The 18,726-nt window shown below is 38.7% G+C and overlaps 1 pseudogene; it reads right to left on the bottom strand.

The window, feature by feature from the left end:
* Positions 1-18,168, bottom strand: part of LOC138152204 (ferritin heavy chain pseudogene) — a 158,774-nt pseudogene extending 140,606 nt beyond the window's left edge.
* Between the last annotated feature and the right edge of the window lie 558 nt (positions 18,169-18,726).

The raw sequence follows: 18,726 nt of genomic DNA, 5'->3' as shown, positions 1-18,726 counted from the left end.
AAATAATCTACAATTTCCATAGTGTTTTAAGGTAGACAAAGCACTTTTACACATATATCATGCAGTAAACCTATGTAGGAGATGCTCCCATTATTATTTCCTCCTTTTCTCTTTAGTAGATGAAGAAACCAAAGTTTGGTAACTTGTCCATGGCCACATCTAGTTAATATTGGAGGCAAGATTTTAACTTAGGGCTTCCTGACTCTGTCTATCAGTATATTCACAACACCCTGGGACCTCCTTCAGTGTGCATCCTTTCTTTGAACCCACTGAAGGTATAGATAGAACCTTCCTGTTGGTCTGAGGATGAAGGGGGAAATTACCTGGAAGTTCCTTCTTTCCGTACTTCTACCCATGCATTATAGTAGTGTGCTTGTTTTGTTCATTCAGGCACTTTGAGATTTACTTATGGTTGACTTGAATCCCACTATGAATTTTTTCTGTTCTCATTGTAATTTTCACGCACATCTCTTCTCTATTAAATCAGTGAACATCAAGAAGGCCTACCAGCTTTATTACTGCTGGCTTCTGGTAGTCTGGAGACCAGAAGGTCACTCAGCGCTCTTCAGCATTTCAGTGCTGAGCTGGCTGTAATATTAGCCCAAATTCCCAGACTCTCAGATTCCTGTGGCTCATACTCCTGGCCTCTGAAACTCCTAAGTTTGGACAATCTACCTCCTGCACCTAGAACAGAAAAGAATGACCAAAGACCCCACAGATGCAGGACCATTTCTTGGGCACTATATGAGCTGGGGTGGGAGGAGAGCGGCCCTGAGCTCCTTCCCCTTATCCACATGCTGTCTTTGGGGATCCTTAGTGAAGGAATCACCTCACTTCTTCAAATGTCACTTAATAATGTTGGGGATGAGAGAGAGAGAATCTAATGAGGTAATATCTGTAATGCTCTTAAGACAGTATCAAGCACATAGTAGGCATTATATAAATTAGCTATTAATATCACTAGCAACCTTTCCTCCTCACACCTCACATAGTGCTTTTCTTTGCACTTTTCTAATGCATTTATTGGGGCACCCAGGTGGTGCATTAGTGTTCCAGACCTGGAGTAAGGAAGACCTGAATTCAAATTTGACCTCAGACACTTATTAGCTGTGTGACCCTGGGTAGGTCACTTAACCCTGTTTGTCTCAGTTTTCTCATCTGTATAATGAGCTGGAGAAGGAAATGACAAACCATTCCAGTATCTTTGCCAAGAAAACCCAAAAAACCAAAACTCATGAAGAGTTGGACATGACTGAACAACAACAACAATGCATATTATTATTATTTCATATTAGAATTACCTGTGTGTATCTTATCTTTTTACCAGACTGTCCTCTAGGAAAGAAGGTACTGTTTCCTATCTAAATTTTTCACTGAACAGAGTGCTCTGCACAGCATCATAAATGTGTTAAAATGAACAAAATTTCATATTTCTGCTACAGAATGGGAAAGAGTTGGAAATACTACACACATGTGAGTCTAGGTACACTGCCATAATCATCAGCCTTCCTTGATAACTGAATTCTTAATCTTGTATACAATGATTCATCAACAATCAATGTCCATGTTCATCAGAATATATATCTATTCTGAGTGCCTTTTTGTGTCATGAAGACGATCCTGGATGCTGGAAGATTATATCAGTGGAACACGGGCTCTGTCAGTTCCTGACAGTAAAAAGCAGAGAGAAAAGGCAAGAGAAATATCCCATTAAATAATAGGCATTCCAAAGGAAATGGAACTTTAAAGCTAATGAGAAGACTATTCTAGCACCCTCTTCCTCTCTACAACATCCCCATCAAATAGTTATCCAGTATTTGCTCAAAGACATCCAGTAAGGGGGAACCACAATTTTAGGAGGAAACCCATTCATTCTGGGATAACCAGATTAATAAGGTCATCCTCATTTTTAACTCTCAAATTTTTCTCATTGCTCTAGTTTTGTCCTCTGAGTTGATCATGCAAAGAACACCTAGTCCCCCTTCCATAAAAGCCATCCAAATGCTTGAAGATGACTACCCTGTCTCCCTCAAGTTTCCGCCAAGCTTACTTATGATCAGTTACTTCAAACCATTCTTGTATGGTATATAGTCTACCATTTTGGAAAGTAGAGATCTAAAAGGTGGAGAGGACAGGTAGAAAGAATAATCAGAGCATAGCCATAGAGGCAAGGACAAACAAGTTATATGTCAGGGAACATTGAATAAACTGGTCTGGCTGGAATAGAGGGTTTCTAAAGAAGAGTGATGAAGCTGGAAGAAAAAGGGCCAGATAGCACAGATCCTTGTCTGTCAGGCTAAGGAATTTAGGCCCTAGATCTTGTGGATAATGAGGAGCTTTGTGTTTTATACAGGTTAATATAGAAGTTTTGTTCAGGATGGATGAGTGAGATGGACCCTGGAGGAAGGGAGGTCACTAATACAAGTGCAGTGGACGCCACTCCATTAGATGAATTCCCCCAACAGCATATACAGACAGCAAAAGCAACATGAAACAAATGTTGCCTGGCAGGCCCTGGATTGGCTTGGTACCCTGCTCACTGCCCGAGATTAGTGGTGAGTGGTTGTTTAGTGGTTAACAATAGGCCCTCTTTATTCTTTGCCATCTTAAACAAAACAAAACAATCCTTTCTTCCAAAGGCATTTTGAGAAATTCACATTGCAAAACTTTCTTTGAAAATTCAGTAATTCCTAGAGTCAGAAATGCTTAGAATAAACTAAAGAAATATGAAAAGGAAAAGAAAACATTGGTCTGGGTTTAGAATAGAAGGGCCACCATTTAATTGAACAATGAGTGACTTTTCTGGCCTTGAGTCATATGAGCAGTAGTGCATTTCAAAGCAAAACAACCAAGGGAAAACTCTTTTTTAAAAAACTTTTAAACTTTTGTTTACATATGAATTTGTCAACCACAAACAAACACAAGTATTTCCATATATAAAGAACAGAAATGATGATTGTATATGAAACTAAGAACTTCCATTATGAAGTTTTAAAAAAAATGTATATTAAATTTAACAAGCCAGTACCAATACCATCCTGTTTATCTGTGTCTTTTGGTATACCATCTACTCCCTTTTGTGAATTTAAAAATTTTTTAACATTCTTTTTTAAATTTTGATATCCAAATTTTTCCCTTTCTCCCAATCCTCCCCCACCCATTTAGAAGGCAAACAATATGATATCAATTATACATGTGAAATAATGTAAAACATATTTCCATATTAGCCATCTTGCAAAACAAAAGAAAAATAAAGAAAGCAAGGAAATTATACTTCAATTTACACTCTAGATTCATCAGTTCTCTCTCTGGATGTGGAGAGCATTTTTTTTCCATCATAAGTCCTTTGGAACTGTCTTGAGTTGTTGTATTGATAAGAGTAGCTAAGTCTCACACCTGATCATCATTACAACATTACTGTTACTGTGCCCTATGATCTCCCAGCTCTTCTCACTTCACTTGGGATCAATTCATATAGTCTTGCTATGTTGTTGTTTTTTTTCTGAAACCACTCCATTGTCATTTTTCATAGCACAATAGTACTCCATGATAATCATATGCCATACCATGTTCAGCCATTCCCCAAATGATAAGCATTCCCTCAACTTCCGATTCTTTGCCACCACAAAAAAGAGAATATTTTTGGTATGCCTATGTGCTTTTCCTTTACTTTTTCTCTCTTTGGGGTACAGACCCAGTAGTAGTATTGCTGGATCAAAGGGCATGCATAGTTTTATAACCCTTTGGAGATAGTTCCAGATTGTTCTCCAGAATGGCTGGACCAGTTTACTAGTCCACCAATAGTTCATCAAGGTATGTATTTTTCCATCCTTCCCTAAAGCATTTGTCTTTGCCAATAGGTATGAGTTAGTACTTTAAAATAGTTTTAATGTACATTTCTCTAATTGATCATGATTTAGAGCATTTTTTCATATGATGATAGATAGCTTTGATTTTTTTTCTTTTGAAAACTGCCCATTAATATCCTTTGGCCATTTATCAATTGGGGAATGGCTCTTATTTTCATAAATTTGACTGAGTTCCCCATATATTTGGGAAAAAATGAGGCATTTATCACAGACACCCACTGTAAAAATGTTTACTATTACTTCATTATCTATGGTATCTTTTAGAAAAATGTAGTTTCCCTGATTATTTATTTTAATTAGGTCTAATTTTGCTTTTGCTTTGTCTGAGATCATGATTGCTACCCTGCCTTTTTTTTTTTTTTTGCTTCAGCTGAAGCTTGATAGATTCTACTCCAGCCCTTTATTTGAAATCTTTCTGTGTCTTTCTGATTCAAGTGTGTCTCTTATAAACAGCATGATTGGATTCTGGATTCTAATTCATTCTGTTATCTGCTTTCATTTTATGGGTGAACTCATCCCATTCAGATTTACAGTTATGATTACTAGCCATCGATTTCCCTCCATCTTATTTTCTTCTCTCTCTCTCTCTCTCTCTCTCTCTCTCTCTCTCTCTCTCTCTCTCACCCCTCCTCAAAAGTCTGTTTTGTTTCTCACTGCTGTCTTCTTCCCTTCCTTTTGTCATTCTCCCTACCCATATCTCTTATCCCTTTCCCCTCCTATTTCCCTATTGCTTAAGACAGATTTCTGTTCCCAACTGAGTGTGTATATATATTCCTCTTTGAAACAATCCAATGGAAGTGAGGTTCAAGCATTCACTGCCACCTCCTCATTTTCCCCTCCACTATAAAAGCTCTTACTTGAATGCTCCTTTTATGTGAGAAAAATTTTCCCCATTCTTCTCCTTCCTTCTTCCTTCTCCTAGTGCATCCCTTTTTCTCATCCCCACATTATTTTTTTAGATCATCGCAACATAATCAACTCACACCCATGCCCTTTATCTATGTATATACCTTCTAACCACCCTAATAATGACTCTTACAAATATCATCTTCCCATATGGGAATATAAACAGGTTAGCTCCATTGAGTCCCTCATGATTATTACTCTTTCAAGTTTACCTTTTTTGAGTCTTCTGTTTGAATGTAAAAATTTCTATTCAACTCTGATATTTCTATCAGCAATGCTTGATGTCCTGTATTTCATTTAATATCCATTTTTCCCCCTGTAGGATTATACTGTTTCCCTGGGTAGGTTATTTTTTATTGTAATCCTAGCTCCTTTGTCTTCCATAATATCATATTCCAAACCTTCTGGTCCTTTGATGTAGAAGCTGTTAAATCCAATGTAATCTTAATTTCCCATGATATTTGAATTGTTTCTTTCTGGCTTCTTACAGTATTTTCTTCTTAGCCTGGAGGCTCTGGAATTTGGCTCTAATATTTCTTGGAGTTTTCATTTTGGAATCTCTCTTGATATCCTTAATATAAAATAACAGTATTCTGTTATTTTAAAATCTGTTCTAATCTGGTAGGGAAATTATCCACTTTTCCATTTCTCTGTTTCCAGATCATGGCAGCCTACTTATCAGCTGGGGAATGACTGAACAAGTTGTGATATGTGATTGTGATGGAGTACTATTGGGATATAAGAAATGACACGGCAGGATGGTTTCAGAAAAAAAAAAAAAAACATGGCAGTACCTATATGAACTGATACAAAGTAAAGCAGAACCAGGAGATCACTGTGCATAGTAACAGCAATGTTGTAATGATGATCAAATGTAGAAAGCTTAGTTACTCTGATTGATACAGTGATCCATAATGTTTCCAAAGAATTCATAATGAAAAATACTATCCACCTCCAGAGAGAAAACTAATGAACTCTAAGTGCAGATTGAGACATATTTTTTCAATTTATTTTTCTTGGGTTTTTTTGGCAACATGTCTATTATGGAAATATGTTTTGAATGACTTTACATGTACAATGGATATCACATTATTTGCCTTTGCAATGAATTGTTGTTCATCCTTCATTCACAATGTTGGGGGTAAAATAGTGGATAATAGGTAATGTCTTGAATCATGTGTGAATTGGATTTAAGTGAAGTAGAGTTGCCCAAAGTTGCTGGCCTCATTCTGTCTTCCAGAGTCATCAAAGTCCAGGAGCAGGACAAAAGTCAAGTTAATCAGCAATGGTCTGGGATACAATGAATGACCTTGGCATCTTCTCAATTAGTAGGAGAGGGACTGAAGGGATGGAAAGAATTTACAACTCAAAAATTTTTTTAAATTAAAAAAAAATTAAAGTACACCAAATATATATTAAATCATAAAGGTAGCATGCCAGCTGAATTTTAAAGGATACAAGGATTTCTAAAAGTTGAAGAGCATGTGCATTTGAGGTATGAGAGTAAGGGGACAGCCAATGCAAAATCACAGAGATAGAAAATGGAGCATATGAAACAATAAGTTCCTTTTGACTACATGACAGGGAATGAGAAAGGGAATAGCATACAACAAGGCTAGAAAAATAAGCTAGTACTAGCTGTAGTAGCAAGCACCCTAGCATACCCAGGATGACCTGCTAGCACAGGTTCTTTGATCTGCTTTTCTAGGAATGATTGCTCAAAATGGGGCTAACAATCCTACTTTTAATTATATTCACTAGTTTAGGGGAAAGGTCAGCATCCTGAACTTCAGAGAAAATACAAACAGAGAAATAAAGACCAACAGACAGGGCTCTGACTGCCTGAATCAAAGCAATATTGCTATACACTTTACATATACCACTGGATCTAGGGAACCTTTACATCTGAGCAGTCAGGGGGTCTGAACATATGGCTACTCAGAGTCTCCACCAGGAAATCAAATGGTCCTTCTCATATAAGATACCCCAAAGCAAAATACCAACTCAGAGTATATATACACTTCTCAGAGCCATAAGGCATCACAACCCTCATGACTCAGTGCCTAATCCATTTAGTATCAAAAGGTATAGAAGCCTTCCTACAAGCAAGCCTCCCTGTAAGCAAGTTTCTCTTTAAGCAAGTTCTTCTCCCAATGGGCTCTATGTGATTCAGGATGTATCACAGCTGGGCACATAAGCCTATTAATGGGCAGAGATCTTATATCCCATTAACCTTAAACTAGCATATGAAGTTCTTTGAATGCTAAACATAGAAGCTTAAATTTGATCCTACAGACAGTAAGGGAGTAACTAGAGTTAAACAGGAATGACAGATCCCTCTAACATGGTCACTAATGGCAACTCTATGGAAAGATGGATTGGAGAAAGACTTGAGGGAAGAAAATGGTTACTGTAAGTTCATAGAGGAGGTGATGAGAGGCTGAGCAAGTATGGTGGCTACATGGGAGGAGAGGAGGGGACACATGAGAGAGACATGGAGATAAAAATGACAAATTTGGTAACTGATTGCATATGTGAAAGGGAAAGTTATCCCTAAAGGCTTTGTTCTGGGATCTTTCCTTTTTTCACTCTAGACCCTAGGTTCTTAACTTTGGAGTCCACAGACCACATGAGGAATTGGTAGATAGATTTCAGGAAGTCTAAGAACTTGGATAGGGAAAAAGTTACATATTTATTTTCACTAACCTCTAACTGAAATTTAGCATTTTCTTCCATTATCAATGTAGACAACAAACCACAGTATTGTTACCAGCACCTGTAACTTTTTCAAGAATAGAAATCACTTCTATTTTAATATTATATGACAGTTGAAGATATCTCAAAATATCATTTAGAACTCTCACTTCTTCAAACTTACTATGTAAAACCTGCTTCTAGGTCACACTTGGTTGCAGTCTCACTTTCTACAGATACTTGAAAGAAGACTCTCCTCTCCTGGTAAGTAAGTTATGGAAGCTTTAGTTCCATTTATAATGGCACATTCTTGCAAATTATAATTGTAACTATCAAAACAAAATATCAAAATTGATTAGATGTCCAACGTGACATATGTGTTGCCTTGTCAAAGAACCTCATAGTTTAATCTTCTTATTCAAGCTAATCAACAATAACCTTCATACCAATATGTCTGTAAAAATGAAAATTTAATTTTAATCTGTCTATATTTTAAATGTACCTTCTTACTATTTAAGTTGTGTTAATAAAAAGAATATATACATACACCTGTACATACATATGTACATAATATATATTGTACATGTATGTATATAATATATGTACAAATATTACTACCTCACAATTTTTAAAATATTTTGATAGCTATTTTTCAATATTTTTCTTCCTTTTATATTAATGCATATTTCATTTTATTGATTTAAAACATTATTCTGAGAAGGCATCCATAAACAAATGGGTTCATGACACCCCAAAGGTGAAGCATTCATTCTCTAGAATATATCCATTGACGATCTCATCAGCTCTCATGAGTTCAATTATCATCTCTATGCAGATGACTTCCAGATTTATATATCCAGCCCTAGAATCTCTCCTGAGCTCTGTCCCACAACAACCAACTGCCTTTTGGGCATCTTGAACTAAATATTCTCCAGACATCTCAAACCCAACATGATCAAAACAGAGTTCATTATCTTCCCCCCCCCCCCAACCCTCTTCTCTTCCAAACTTCCCTTTTGCTGTCAAGGGTACCACCATCCTCTCAGTCACCATGTTCTGTGTCATTCTTAACTCTTCGTTCACTCATATCTAATCTGTTGTCAAATCTTGTCATTTTAACTTTGTGATAGCTATATCCCCACATACTTCTATACTGTCTTATTTTTTGTACATTTTCTCTAAAGCAGGTATACACACAGAGAAATATACCAAATCATAAAAAACAGAACTTCTATTTTGTGGCATGATGAAAATTTGGTCACCATTTCACTTCCACCTCTTCGTTTCCCTGACATTGTCATAACTCAACTTAAGTCCCACTTTCAGTAGTAGACTTGTCCTGGTCCCTACTTCTCTCTTCCAATATATTCCCCTCTCAAATTACCTTTATCTACTCTGTATATGCCTTGTCTGTAACTAGCTAAGTTCTTTACATAGTCCTCTCCATTTGAATGTATCCTACTTGAGAAAAGAGACTGATTTTCTTTTGGGAGGAATTTGGAGAGGAGGGAGACTTTTTTGGCTTTTGTATCCCTAGTACGTAACATGTTTCTTGGTACATAATAAGCACTTGCTAAATACTCGTTGACTTACTAAGAGAGAGGAGTTAAGGAGATTGCAAACCTGAGTGATCAGAAGAATGGTAGTAAAACATTCAGAAGAAGGGCAGTTTGAACTTCCCTCCCCCTGCCCCCACGTTACTTCTGAATTTCATAGACTCTTCTTTGCATGTCTTTGTATAAATACCTGAGAATTAGGGAATCATCTCTTGAAAAGAATTTAATAGGTTTTTTAAACATTTCTTTAATTTTTCACTCATCATAATCATCATAACTCACATTTGTAAAATCATATAAGATTTACAAGTATATGTCCACTTTAGACACTCCTTTTTTTTGACCTCTGAAAAAAATCTGCTCTTAGGGGAGAGTCTGATTGAGTCATTTTTACTTTAAAGTAAATATTAGTCATAAATTAGGGGTGTGGGACAATGTCTTTGGGGAAAGTGACAGTTTCTTGGAATCTTCCCTACTCATCTGGAGTATTGTCCTCTATTTGGAGAATAAAATTTTAGGAACTGACAAGCAGGAGGAAGCCAATTAGGATGGTGAGAAGCTTAGAGAACTGCTGAAGTAACAGAGGTTATATAGCATGAAGGAGAGAAAACCTGGGTTGAGGTGTTGCACAGGTAGATAGATAGATATAGATATGTGTATAGACACATATATACATATGTATTTATGTGTGTATATATATATATTTATACACAATTGCACTATATTTTGATTTTGAAGGGTTGTCTTATGGAAGAGAGATTAGACTTGTTCTTTTTTGTTTTGTTTTGTTTTTGTGTAGCAGAAGGCTTATACCAGTCAAGGCTTTATACCATCAAGGAGTAGTGTATAGGGATTTTTCTTTTGGATAAGAGGATCTTCTTAGCTCCCCAACATTAGGAAGTGTGGGTGACTGTCTATTCTGCTCATAAAGCAGTCTCCCTGCTGATGACAGGAGCCAGAAGGCTGATCCTGTGGGAGGCAGTGGGAGTGGTGTTGCACAATTTAAAGAAGTGGTTTATTAACGACCTTCCTCTCCTGTAGCCAAGAGTGTACAGAGGCAGAAGCACATGTATGTGGCAATAAATGGCAACTCATTTGCCCCCTGAGGGGACCCCAATGTACTAATTATGCCCTGGCATAGGAGCCAACGGGGAGAAGTGTCTTACACTCCCTAGCTGCGTGGTGGCTAGAAGCAGGATTTGATTGTATCACTTGAGAGCTGCCAAAACTCAACCCGTTTGAGTGCACATGATTGGTGGCTAGTGATGGTCCCTGATGACCATACTTTCTGCCCGTTCATGACTCTGGGCAGCAGAGGATAGCAGTGACAGCACATTTATAAGCTGAGGTCTGTCTTGAAGATACAATGGGGTATAGTTATCATTAAACATTATCACCATTACCATCATCATCATCGCCAAATATGGTGGTCTTTTCTCAGCCCTCCTTCCTGAAATCTTTGTAGCATTTGACACTGTTGACCCCATTCTCCCGGATCTTCTCTCTTCTCTGGGTTCTCAAGGCACTGCTCTTTCTTGACTCTCTGTCTACTTCTCTTGAGTAGTCTTGGCTGGGTCATCTTCTACACCATGCCCCTTTACTGTGGATGTTAAAAATGTACTTACTTATATGCTCTCTCCTAGATATAATACAAGCATCTTGAGGAGCTGTGATATTTCATTTTTGTCTTTGATTCTGAGTGCCAAGCAGAGTCGGTACTTGTTGACCAGTTGATTAACTGACATTTACATACCACTGGGAAATCTGCAGAGCTCTTTACCTTCATCATCTCTTTTCAGCCTCACAACACCCCTGTGAAGTTAATTATTATTATTCCCATTTTAAAAATAATAACAATATCTAATATTTATGCAGGGCTTTCTTTTGTGTGTTGTCCTCCAAGGCAGCTAGGTGACACAGTGGATTGAGCATTAGGCCTGGATGAATTAAAATACATTCTCAAAAGCTAACTCGTTGTGTGACTTTGGGTAAGTCTCTTAACCTCAGTTTCTTCAATTGGAGATAATAATAGCACCTAACTCCTAGGCTGGTTATGAAGATCAAATGAGATCATATTTATCAAATGCTTAGGTACTATATAAATGCTAGTGATCAGCATCATGTTTTACCCCTTCAGAATGTAAGCTCTTTGAGGTCAGACACATTTTTTTTCATTTTATTTGTATCCTAACCTGCTTATCCCAATGCCTAGCACACAGTAAATGTTTTAAAAATGCTCTTGGGGCAGCTAGGTGGTACAGGGAATAGAGCACCAGCCCTGGAATCAGGAGGACATGAGTTCAAATCTGGCCTCAGACACTTAACACTTACTAGCTGTGTGACCTTGGGCAAGTCACTTAACCCCAATTGCCCTGCCTTCCCCCCTCCAAAAAGACAAAAAGAATATTAAAATGCTCTCCATTGTAATCCTTGCTCTGCTAATAACTAGTTGGATAACCTGGGGAAGCTAATTTCCCCTCTTTGGGCTTCAGACAACCATAGATTTAAAGCCATTAGTTCTTCTAACCTACTAAGGGTGAGGAAGTAGGAAAGGTTCACCTTAGGTGTGAGCAATAAAAGGGAATGACATGGAAAATTGAGAAATAATAAGCATTGTGTTTTACCTGAAAGTTAATCAGAGAATGCCCTCTTATATAGTAAGCCCCTACAGATAGACACAGTGATACACTTTGGGAGAATAAATACTTGAGAATTGATAGAGTTCCAGGGCAGCTAGATGGCACAGTGGATAGAGTGCTGAATCTGGAGTCAGGAGACTCATCTTCCTGAGTTCAAATATGGCCTCAGATACCTATTAGCTCCATGACTCTGAGCAAGTCAGTTAAGTCTATTTGCCTCAGTTTCCTCATATGTAAAATGAGCTAGAGAAGGAAATGGCAAACCATTCCAGTATCTTTTCCAAGAAAACCCCAAATGGACTTACAAAGAGTCAGGCATGATTAAAATTACCTAACAATGGTAGAATTCTCTATGATGTGGTTTGTTTCTCCAACCCTGTGGTACTACATATTTCTGTGTTTAGATAGTAGTTATAAAATGAACAATGATTGTAAAGATGAAGAAATAGAACTTGAGATACGTCAGTTCTATTATTTTATGGGATCACTTGGAGTTTTTATTTATGTTTAAAATATAAAATAGCACAAATGGTAAATCTTTGTGATATTGAGATATGTAAAAAAAAAACTACTATAGTAGATTTAAGGTCTACCTTCTCTATGAAGTCATCACTGATAATCTCCCTTAGTCATTAGTGTTTGCTGATCCCTCACATTACCTTGTATTTACTTATCTATGCACATGTTGTTTATAGTACAGTGAAAGAATGAAAAATTATTGAAGGGCTTACTCTGTCCCAAGAAAGGTGCTAAGTTCTATTGATACAAATACAAATGCAAAGTCTTACCCAGGCTCATGAGGTGCTAACATGATTGCCTTCCAATAAGAAGAGACCACATACATAGGCAAGTGGTAGCTAAAGGATGTTTTGCTCTGGGAAATCTTAGGAGATAGTGAGAACATTGTTGTTGTCATTGTTGAGTCATTTCAGTAATGTCCTACTTCTCATGAGTCCATTTAGGATTTTCTTGACAGAGATACTGGAGTTGTTTGCTATTTCCTTCTCCTGCTCATTTTACAGATGAGGAAACTGGGGAAAACAGAGTCAAGTGTCTTGCCCAGGTTCATATAGCTATTAAGTGACTAAGGCTGGATTTGAATTCAGGTCTTCCTGACTCTGGGACTGACATTCTATCCACTGTACTACCTTAGCCAAGAAGAACACTGCAAATGTCAATTAACCTACTCTTTCCAAAGACAATGGTAGTATTGACTTGCTTACAATTCTCAGAGAAAAGAGGTAAAAAAGCAAGGGTGTGTGGGGAACACATAGCATCAGGGCAGAAAATTACCAGAAAAAAAGGTAAGAACAAATAGTCCCAAGAAGTGCAGAGTTTGTGGCTTAGTTCCTCTTGGTATAGATCTTTGGAGATCCAGAATGAAAGGTAGAGCAGCAGTGGAAGGGAAGAAAATTGGAGTGTAAACAAGTTCAGAATGCTCCATTCTTATCTTTCCTTCTATGACACCTAGCACAGTGTCTTGCACAGGGTAGGTGTTTAATAAATATACATTGATTTTATTTGTTTACATGGAACCATTCCTGCTCTCATGGAACTTAATTCTATGACTTAGATTTCTCCCCTATCATCTTATCTCTAGGTGAAGATGAAATAGAGTCTCCCTATGATGAATTAGCAAATGTTAAGATTTGCTTTGGACCAATGAGAAAGGGGGAAGGATTATACCTAGTGCTGTTTTGTTTGGATCTGAGGTTGAGAAGTTGTGTCACAGAAGACATGAATATTTCAGGCAGAAAGGGATGTAAAGCAATAACTACTGCTGAATAGCAAAACTAAAAAAAAATGTACGAGGAGCTTGGCTGTTGGTTGGGCTTTAGTCTCCACTTCGTTGGACTGTGTTGCAGATGGCACAGAATAAGATACTTTAATCATGGATGACTTTTGACTGGCTTGGAACCAAACAAAAAATCAATTGGACAGAATTCTTCATTATAATTATATCAATTAAACCCAATCCTTATGGGTTGTCTTTGGTAACATGAAAATAACTTAATTTTCCAGAACTCTACCTTGTAATAGTAGACATCAGTCCAATGGGGATTTTACCTAAAGTGTGGTATTTAAATTTTCCATCCTGACCTAGACAACATGAGACCTACTCTTTAGTGATTCTTGATAGAGCTTGTACTCACATCCATACTCATCCAGTGATCTGAATAGGATCATTCTATATTATAAATCCCCAATCAACAAGCATTTAGTAAACACCAACTGTGTGTGACACTGTGCACATGCTGGGGATGTCATTTTTTTTTTAAAGAAACAATCTCTACTTCCTAGAAGCTTAGGGCATATAACATATACATATTTAAGAATATACAATATAAAGATACAGAATTAATACAAGTCAGTTAGAGAGGGAAGGCACTAAGAGTTAGATACTATATTTGTAGGGCAGCTAGGTATCACAATGGATAGAGTACTGGCCCTGGAGTCAGGAGGACCTGAATTCATATCCAGCCTCATACACTTACTAGCTGTGTGACCCTGGGAAGTCACTTTACCCTGTTTGCCTGAGTTCCTATAACTGTAAAATGAGCTAGAGAAGGAAATGGCAAACCATTCTAGTATCTTTGTGAAGAAGATATCAAATAGAGTCATAAAGAGTTGGACTCTCCAATAAGCTTTAAGTTCCATGAAGGCAAGAACCTAGTTTTATCTAAACTTCATATATCCCCTAGTATTTAGCATAGTACCCTATACACAGCAGACATATAATAAAGGATCCCTTCTGCCATTCTCATACCTATCTAGTAATAAAGCAACTGTATGCTGAGGAGACAATAACTTAGTTTTACATTCAAGTCATTGAATCACAGGCCTAGAACTTAAAGAGATCCCAAAGACCTTCTAATTCAATTCCTTCATTTTATAGATGAGAAAATTGAAGCCTAAGGTCACACTGGCAGTAAGCCAAAGAGCTGGGATTTGAACCTAAGTCCTGTGGCATCTACAACACTGATTCCAAAGCCTGCACATTTTTCCACTGCAACATGATGCCTCTCCACCCACAAACATGGGGCCACATTTTTAAAGGATCATAAATAGTAACATGTCCAGAGGATACTGTCCAGGATGATGAAGGAACCCAAAACTGTGCTGTATGAGGAATGCTCAAAGAACCTGGAGGTGTTTTGACTGGAAAATGTACCACCCACAGTGATAAGCACTGGGGACAGAAAGATAGACAAAAACATGATCCCTGTCCTCAAAAGGGGAATGCAGAAGTCCTCTAATGTGGAAGCTGACATATCAATAACTAAATATTTACTAGAGTTATAAAGAATGGATGAAGATAATCTGAAAGGGGAAGGCATTAGCAACTGGTGGAACCAGGACAGGCTCCTGAAGAAGATGGGATTTGGGCTAAGCCTTAAATGAAGTCAGGAAAGTCAAGAGGTAGAGATTAGGGGGCAGAACATTCTAGGCATGAGGGACAGCCCAGGGCAAAAGCAAGGAGACAGATTATGGAATGCCATGTTCAAGGAACAGCAAGAAAGCTAGTGTAGCTGTTCCACATAATGCATGGAAGGTGAAGATTAGAAAGACAGAAAGGGCCTAGAGTATGAAAAGTTTTTAATGCCCGACGGAAGACTTTATATTTGATAACAAATGTAATAGGGAGTTACTGCAATTGGTTCAGAGTTATGCTCTAGAAAAGTTTCCTCGTCAGCAGAGTGGAGCATGGATTAGGCTCAGGGGAGACTTGAGGAAGGGAGACAAGAAGGCTCTTACAGTACTCTAACCTAGGTAAGAGGTGATGAGGGCTTGAGCTAGACTGGAGGCTTTGCAAGTGGAGAGAGATTCAGAGGGTAGAAATAGTACCAATGTTTAGAAGCTGGAGAAAGTCAATTTGGCGCTCAAAAGGAGAAGGACTTTGTGGTAATTTCTCTTTGAAGCCTCCTTTGATCTCCCCAGTGAGAAAAGATTTTCTACATGTCTGAGCCTTTCTCAAGTTTGGGGTCTCCCTTCTAACACTTACATACTTCTGTGTATTGTAATATTTTTTGTTGTAAGCTTCTCTATGGCAAGGACTGAGATCCAGTTGGATCAGGAAGGTGAAAGTTATGATCTCTGTGTTACCTTCCCTGTTCTAAAATCCTGGAACAACATGCTTTGAAAACTATAACATTCCATTTATAGTGCATGGGGCATATAGTACAGAACAAATACCAAATACTCAGTAAATACTGCTTAATAAATAGAGTGCCCCTGACAACCATCCCAGCAATTGCTTTATCACTGAAAGTGGCTGAGCAGAGGTAGAATGAACACTTGTAAGAGATGTTTTAGAACAGTGTTTTCGGACTCAAAAGACTCAAATAGAAACAGGGATCCACTAAACAAATGGATCCCTCTGGGTCTCATGTTGACGAGAAAACCATGTATCAATATGATCTATATCCTTCCTGTATTTTTATTTATTTTACTAAATATTCCCCAATTACTTGCTCAGATCATATTTGGTGATGCTGTAGACCACATATTTTATACCTCTGCTTTAGAAGATGTCTTTTGAGGGGCAAAGCCAAGATGGCAGAAAAAAGGCAGGGACTCATCTGAGCTATTCCAAATTCCCTTCCAAACAATTTTAAATAATATCTTGAAATGAATTCTGGAATGACAGAACTCACAAGAGGGTGAGGTGAAGGGAACAATTTTCCAGCCTAAGACAACTCAGAAGGTTGGCAGGAAAGGTCTGTTGCATGGGGGTAAGAGTGGAGCTCAGTCCAGTTCAAGGAGTACCAGTGCAGGCTTTGCCCCATCAAACAAGTACCAGACCTTGGGAATAACTGAATTAGCAGTGGCACCCCAGCTTTCAGGGCTCTCACCCCACAGACAGTAAGGATGGTTAGAAGGGGTTCCTTTGAGCACACTGGGTACAAGACTGTCTTTTTGCCCATATGTGAATCCAGGTCACAGTCCTGGATCACAGTTCTAAGTCACAGTCTCAGGGTGAGGAGGAGCAGTAGCTCACCAGAGCTTGCCACTATAGCTTGGCACAGAGCTTGGCACCCTACTATACCCAGGATGGCTGTTAGTACAGGTTCTTAGATCTGCTTTTCTAAAGGAAAGCAACTCAAAATGGGTTAACAATCTTGCTTGAGTCAATCAAACATATATCATTTACCTATTTCAGGGGGAAAAGTCAGCACCCTGAACTTCAGAGAATACAGACAGAAGTTACAAGCAGACAAAAAAATACAGACAGAGAAACATATCAGTAGACAGGGCTTCTAGCTGTCTGACCATTACATCCATACCTAGTGAGTTACCAGACAGGGAAGCACCAACATCTGGATTTTCAAAGCCAGGGGCTCAATGACTGCCCAGAGTCTCAACTGGCCAAATAACACAACTCTTCCCAAAGTGAGCCCCAAAGCAAAATCTCACACCAGGATATATATAGCTTTCTCCTGGGTCAGAGAATATCACAACCCTCTTGACCCACTGCCCAATCACAAAGTAACAGGGTGTGGGCATTCCTGAAAAACAAGCCTCCTGCCACAGGCTCCATGTAACCACATTCAGGCTATTAGGGGGCAGAATATATTTTCAAATCAGCGAAGATTCTCAGCATCACTTAAGCCTATCAAAGGGCCAAAGGGCAGAGAAGATCTTCAGATTCCCATTCCCATAACAGGGAGTAGGGGATCCTCGTCATAGTTCTAGGGCAGAAAGGAATGAAGACAAGAACATAGACCATGATAGTAGTAAACACACTTCTGAGATCATACTACTTTGGAAGAGGTGAAATTTATAGATCCCCAAGAACTAGCTCTGAAGATAGCTGCACAAAAAACATGAAGTCCCCTCTATCCCAGACACAAAAGTCAAGAAATAAGCTGGAAAAAAAAAGCAAACAACAACAGTAGCAACAAAGAACTTGATCATAGAAAGTTACTATGGTGACAGGGAAGAACAAAAAACAAACTCAGAAGAAGACAAACTGATACATCCAAAGCTTCAAAGAAAAATATGAATTGGTCTTAAACCAAAAAGAATTCCTGGAAGAGCTCAAAAAGATATATATATATATATATTAAATATCAAATAAGAGAGGTAAAGGAAAAACTGGGAAAAGAAATTATAATGATGTAAGAAAGTCATGAAGAAAGAATCAACAGCTTGGTAAAGGAGGCATAAAAAATACCAATGAAAATAACACCTTAAAAATAGAATAGGTCAGGGGGCAGAGTCAAGATGGCAGAGTAGAGCAGGACCTCTGAGCAGCTCCGGCTTCCACATTCCCCAATCAATGTAAAAAGGGGACTCTGAACAAACTTTGGAGCCGAAGAACCCACAAAATGACACAGAGAAACTAACCTCCCGCTGAGGACACCCTGGCAGGCTGGCAGCAAGCAGCCAGCGCAGCGCTCCAGGAGCCAAGCCCAGCCACTTGAGAGCCGAAGTTTTAGCCCCAGGGCAGGCCTGACCAGCTGCTGGCTGGAGGGAATCCAGATCAGCAGCAGCTGTGGCCATTTCCAGATTCATCAACACACAGATGCAAAGGACAAAGTGAGAGGTCAGTGCAGTCTGGATTTTGGGACCCAGTAAGTGGGAATATGTTGGCTTTTGACCCCGGGGCGACAAGCCACTGAGACACCTGGCACAGCCAGCCAGTGCCATGTGGCAGCTTCAGCTCCTGGCCTGCAGAGTGTAGGGGGACCAAGCAACTAGTCTGAGGGGGTAATTGCTCTTGTTTTAAACTACTTGGATCTGGATTGCAGTCTAGGGTGGAGGTCCTGGGGTGTGTGACCAGCTTGCCAGAGTGTGTGGAGGCTTCCAAGAGGGCACCCAACTAACACCTCTGACAGCTGAGAAAACCCCATCGTTTGGGACGAAAGCTCCCCTGTCTGGTAGCAGAGTCCTATTGTGGCAAAAAGCCCAGGAGTTAAGTGACTGAGGGTCATCATGAACAGGCAAAGGAAATAAAGCAAACAGAAGATTCCAACATTAGACTCCTATTTTGGGGACAAAAAGGAGCAAAGCATGGAACAGGAGGAAGACAGTGAAGTCAGAACTCCTGCACCAAAAGCT

Source organism: Petaurus breviceps, unplaced genomic scaffold (genome assembly GCF_028583685.1).
Source record: "Petaurus breviceps papuanus isolate PSGF00001 unplaced genomic scaffold, PetGlider_PUasm1.0 90919, whole genome shotgun sequence".
Lineage (NCBI taxonomy): Eukaryota > Metazoa > Chordata > Mammalia > Diprotodontia > Petauridae > Petaurus > Petaurus breviceps.
Note: the sequence above shows the minus strand (reverse complement) of the source record. Positions and strands in the feature narration are given on the sequence as shown.